Genomic DNA, 6,339 nt, shown 5'->3' with positions numbered 1-6,339 from the left:
TTACCAACTTATACCATACCCAAGAATAAACTCAAAATAGATAAAAGATTTAACTAAGTCATGAAACCATAAAAATCCCAGAAAACAGCCAGCAAAATTTCAAACATCTCCGTATTTTTGCCCATACATCTAGGGCAAGGGAAACAGGAGAAAATAAACAAATGGGACTACATCAAAATAAAAGGCTGCACAGCAGCAAAAGAAACAAAATGAAAAGGGGAGTGTATTGTATGGGAGAACAATCTAATGGGTTAATATAAAAAATACATCAGGAAATCATATTGCTTAAACAGAAGGAAGATAATCCAATTAAAATGGGCAGAGGACCTAAATAGACACTTCTACAAGTGGACATGTAGCTGTTCAAGAGACATGAAAAAACGCTCAAAGTCAGTAGTCATCAGAGAGATGCAAATTAAAACCACAATGAGGTATTAACCACTTCAACCTGTCAGAATGGCTACCATCAACAAATGACAAGTGCTGGCGAGGATGTGGGGATGTAAAGTAGAGGATAGAGAATACAATCAGTAATTTTCTAATAACTATGCATGGTATCAGATAGGTATGAAATTTTCCCTTAGCAAGTTATATAATGTGTAATCACTGTGGTGTACACCTGAAACTAATACAATATTGTATGTCAACTGTAATTTTAAAAATTAAAAAGTGTTTAAAAATAAATAAATAAAAGTAATAGAGCTACATGTTTTTTAACTAAAAAAAACAAATAAAAATCCATTCCAGAATAGTGACCCCAAATACCGTTTACATGATTCCCAGGTGATCCGTAACTACAGTAAAGTCTGAGAAGCTCTGTAGCACACCAAAGAAAAGTCAGAGATGAAAACACTGAGTAAAGCAACTTTGTTTTCATGACTCCCAAGCTGTAACTGAGTTGAGGATTTAGGGCACTTAACAAGTGAAAAAATATACCAATTTTAATCCTAAAGCATATTTATCGCTCAATATTTTTAAGAAACAACATTATAACTTTTGAGATAGTGGCAATTATATGCCTTTGGAATTCAAATTCCTATATCAACATGCAGCAATCCAAAACTTCCATGACCAAATGATGAAATATTTTGCCTTTTCATTTATTGATTTCAAAATAAATACAGAAGGGAGATACATTTTTCAATTTCTGAGAAAATTCTTTTTAATTCAGCATGTCCTCAAATAATGTCATTTTGTTATAATGTTCATGAGAAAAAAAATTGATTCCTGCCAAGGCCACTATGGAGTTTGCATGCCCTCCCCAAGCCTGTGTGGGTTTTCTCTGGGTTTTCTGGTTTCCTCTCACATCTCAAAGATGTGCATGTAAGTGAATTGGTGTGTCTACATCTCCAAGTCTGAGTGACAGTGGGTATGGGTGTGAGTGTGCCCTGCAATGGAAGAGAGGCCTGTCCAGGGTGAGGTACCACCTTGCACTCTAAGCTGCAGGGACAGGCTCCTGCCAGCCATGACCCTGAACTAGAATAAGCAGGTTGGAAAAGAATGATCTTCCTTTTAAAAAAAAATGTATTCATAGCTCACATTTATCTCAATGTTTAATATTAGAAGTGTTTGGGGTCTTTATTTAGAAGTTTGGCAAAGCATTTGCGATCATAAATATGTGTGGGAACTTAACTCTTGTTCATATCAATTGGCCTATGGTAAAACTGGTTCAATTATGTGTCGTTTTGCTGAAAGTCATAATTTCCAAGATCTACCAGTAATGTGAAGTGAGGACTTCCTGTTACTGTATAAAGAAATTGTTTTGACTTTTGAGGAATGTGGTCTTCAATCTTTAAGAAAAAAAACTAGAGGCTCAGTGCGCAAAATTCATGCACAGGTGCAGTCCATAGACCTGGCCGGCAATTGAAGCGTGAGCACCTGGTGTGGAATGGCAGGTTCCAGTTGACCTCTAGGCCCTGGGCAGCACCTGGGCTCTGGTGTGTCCCCCTCTGCCTGGGTCATCAGCTCCTCCCCCCACTAGCTGGTTGCTATCTGCAGGGCGATTGGGCCCTGCTCACTTCCACCTTGGTCTGGTGCTACCTGCTCACCTTCTCTACCATCCTGCTGCAGTCCTGATCTCATCAGGGCCCATTGGGGTTGGCAGCACCTCCATTGCTGCCCACTAGCCAGCACAGCGTCGCCGACACCCACTACATTCCATGCTGCCCCTGGTGGTCAGTGCACATCATAGCAAGCGGTCAAACACCCGGTCGAATGGACAATTTGCATATTAGGCTTTTATTATATATGACTAGAGGCGTCGAGCATAAAATTCGTGCTCAGCTAGAGTCTCTAGTGGCTTCCAGCTGCTGATCAGGGCCTTCCTTCATTCTGCACCACCCTCTGGTGGTCAGCGCACGAACTCCCAGTCGGTCGAACTCCCAAAGGGACACTTTGCATATTAGGCTTTTATATAGATAGATAGTTTAAAGAGCCTGGCTGGCATGGCTTAGTGATTGAGCGTTGACCAATGAACCAGAAGGTCACCATTCAATTCCCGGTCAGGGCATTGGGTTACAGGCTCAATCCCCATGTGGAGTGTGCAGGAGGCAACCAAAGATTTTTTTCTCATCTCTGATGTTTTCTCTCTCTCTCCCTCTCCCTTCCTCTCTGAAATCAATAAAAATATATATTTTTTAAATAGCTTAAAGAAAATAAACCAGGAGATGTGGTAAACACATGAATCTGAGAGGTCACTTCAAATCCTAAACAGCTAGTAGTTTAAAAATCCCAACGCACATGCCCAAGTGGAAGTAGAACCAGTAGCACTGTCTTTAACTGTTAAATGGCACAAAGTTCAACATACAAACAAAAGAATATTTCTTTTCAAACCCAATTCACAGATACCAACTTACATAAGTGATGTCAAGGTGTTCTCTAGAACCAAAAAGCAATAAATTTGTTTTATAATAGTTTTTAGCATTTGTATGTTAAAAGTATATAGCCCAATGTTATTCAAGAAAATAAGTGTTTATAACATTTATATTAAGAAATTCTGACACATTATAGATGTATTCTACTAGAAATGGATTTTTGCTACTTCTAAATTCAATACTTTATTATACATCGCCTCTCAACATTAGTTTTCAATCCAAACAATATAATTATTATCTCTGGCCCTGGTAGATCCCGGGGAACATTAATAAAGTTAAAAGAGTGAATTAGGACATCACTTTGTATAATTTAAACGTCTGTTTATTAGTTATACAAAATAGTCTTACCAATTAATAGAAGGATGTGAAAGATTAAAATATACTTCCCTAATTATTAAGCTTATTAAATGATGTTAATTTGCCAACTTGGATACCCTACAGCAGTGTTTCCCAAACTTCTCTCATGATGAGAATCACCTGGTGGAGTTGTTAAAATACAGATTCCTGAATCCCAACTAAGAAGTGCTAAACTAGAATTTTTGTGAATATATAGGTAAAATTGTATACTTAACTAGTGCTCTAAGATACTTCATATGTTCAAATCCTAATGCTCATGCAAGAGGGTCTTTAGAAGGAAAATAAGGGTAAATGAGATAAAAAGGGTGGGGCTCTAATGTGAGAAGACTATGGCTTTATAAGAGGATGATCTCTCTCACCGCCATGTGAGGAAACAACCAAAAGCAGCCACGTTCAAGCCCAAAAGAGGGCTTTCACCAGAACCCAATCATGCTGGCACCTTGATCTCGAAATTCCCAGCCTCCAGAACTGTGAGAAATAAATGTCTGCTGTTTAAGCCACACAGTCTATCACATTTTTTAAAGTAAACTTTTTATAGTTTATTTCATTACAGTTTACATTCAATATTATGTTGTGTTACTTTCAGTTGAACAGCATAGTGCTTAGTCAGTCATACACTTTACAAAGTGCTTCCCCTTATATTTCTAGTACCCAATGGGCATGCTTCTTATGCTGTACTATACACCCCTGTGACTGTTTTGTAACTTCCAATCTGTACTTCTCAATCCCTTCACCTTTTTTCAACACTCCCCCACCCCACATCCATCAGTTTGTTCTCTGTATCTATGAGTCTGTTTCTGTTTGTTTGTTTCATATTCTTTAGATTTCACATGTAAGTAATGTGGACGAAAGGGGCCACATGCTAACCTGACAAGCTCAGGGGAGGCCTGCATGGCAATCGTGCAAACTCAAAGACCTAACGTAACCACAAAGGATGGTCTGAAATTAAACTTCAAAAGCAGTTATGGTGGGTAGTCACCTCCTAGGCTGGATCTTCCCTGACAATCTTTACCTTAACTGGGCTTGTTGTCTTTTTGCATCTACAATAACAGCCATTGAAATGTCAGGCTAACTTGTAACTTCTGTTTTTTCCAGACCCCTCAGGGTACAACCTAATGTGCCTGGGTGCCAGGACAGATACCACAAATTCCTTCCATGTTAATTGTTGACTGTCAACTATCCTGCACCCACCTAAGTATGTGTCTATCATTTTACTTTTTATCCTACTCCAGAGGTTCCCCCCACTTAGTTTTCTCCCGCCTCCCTAATCTATCACCAATGGATTTCATGTAATCCACCTACGCCCCCTCCTTTAATGTAAGGTATGGAATAATCTGTTGAGATTCTGCTTTCCGGCAATTGTCGACAGTTTGACAGTTTGGCTCAAATAAACTCAGAGAAGTTCTTTACAGGTTTGAATGTTTTTAAGTTAACAGTAAAATCATGTGCTATGGCAGCCTGTGCTGACAGGCACTGAGAGAAGTTGGTGTTACCAGTACTGCTTTCCTTCTCCTTTTACAAATTCAGGTTTTGTCCTTGTGAAGAAAAGAGAAGAAAAGCTGCCATATAAAATATTTTTTCTCTATATGAAGTAACAACTGAAAGGATGGTCATAATTAGTGAAGGTTCTTCCCGGCTGTATAACTTCTTAAAAAGGTATCTCAGTCCAGTTTTCTATGCCTCCTTCAGGTTAATAGTTTTCTTTACTCTGTAACTTTTAGGTATGGATGAGCTAATAAAGAGTACATCTGAAGCCCTCGAGAGTTTTGATATGTGGAAACATTCAAGGATGGGCACATGACCCAGTGCTGACCAGAGGGATATAAAAAGAATTCTGTAAGAAAATTCCGGGAAACTCCCTTGTTCTCACCAAAGAGTTTGTATTCTCTCTTCCAGAGGAAGCTGTTGTGTGTGGGACTACTTCGGCTGTTTATATACAGTGTCGGAAACAAGGCTAAAAATGACGCAGACACAGAGATGAGCTGGGCTGGGGCCTTGATCTGGTTGCGCCTGAAGCCTGACCTCCCCTGCACCTTTTGGCTCGGTGAGCTGTACATTTCCTTCATTTGCCGATTTGAGCCTGACTCCAATTACCTGCCACCAGAAACATCTTTCTTATAGACAGCAGAACTAAGCCCCTTACAATGAGGAAATTATTATTCACAGGAGAAATTTTTTTTTTAATATATTTTATTGATTTTTTTTACAGAGAGGAAAGGAGAGAGATAGAGAGCTAGAAACGTCGATGAGAGAGAAACATCGACCAGCTGCCTCTTGCACATCCCCTACTGGGGATGTGCCCACAACTCAGGTACAAGCCCCTGACCGGAATCGAACCTGGGACCTTTCAGTCCGCAGACCTAGGCTCTACCACTGAGCCAAACCAGTTTCGGCTATTCACAGGAGAAAATTCTTATCACACTTTGTGTCTCAGTCTGACACCAAGTATAATGCTTTTTAGGACATTTGCCCCTCCTCTCCAGTACTGTATCGGTGAACTTCTGGGACATGCACCAGTTTCCCAAGGCTCCTTCTAAATCCAAGGATTCAGTTTGGAGACAGTCCTTGCCACCCATGGAAAGTTCTACGTTTATTTTCCCTAAGATGTAGTGCATAAGAAATGTAAAACGACATGGCAAAGACAGTGTTTTCTCTTAAATCCCTGTGGAAAAAAATAAACTGATTGCCCAGATTGTAGGCAGGGGCTGCAATTGTGTGAGCGAGACACAGATTGTGTATGTTGGAGGGAAATCACATTGTGCACACACGCTCTGTGTGCTAATGGCATGTATGTTCCATCAGAGCCCCTAGAGAAAGTCGCATGCTTTGACTAGGTTGATGTGCAAAGCACAGTGCAAAACGTTCTGATGATCTCTAGATTACATTTCAGTGTTTGGCTTCGGTGAGCAACTCTATAAATGAGCAATCAACATCTCCAGAGCTTTTAAGTTCTGAAAGTGCCCGAAGGGAAGGGTAGTTTGATCCCACGGCGTCTGTAAACTCAGATTCGTACTAGCCCCTGCTGAAATACAAGTAAACATTTCTTTGAAACAAACAAAGAACAGTCCTGGGAGAAAAGTTGGAAACAACCAAGAGCTTGTCGAAGGGG

Source organism: Pipistrellus hanaki (genome assembly GCF_964339955.1).
Source record: "Pipistrellus hanaki genome assembly, chromosome: 4".
Lineage (NCBI taxonomy): Eukaryota > Metazoa > Chordata > Mammalia > Chiroptera > Vespertilionidae > Pipistrellus > Pipistrellus hanaki.
Note: the sequence above shows the minus strand (reverse complement) of the source record.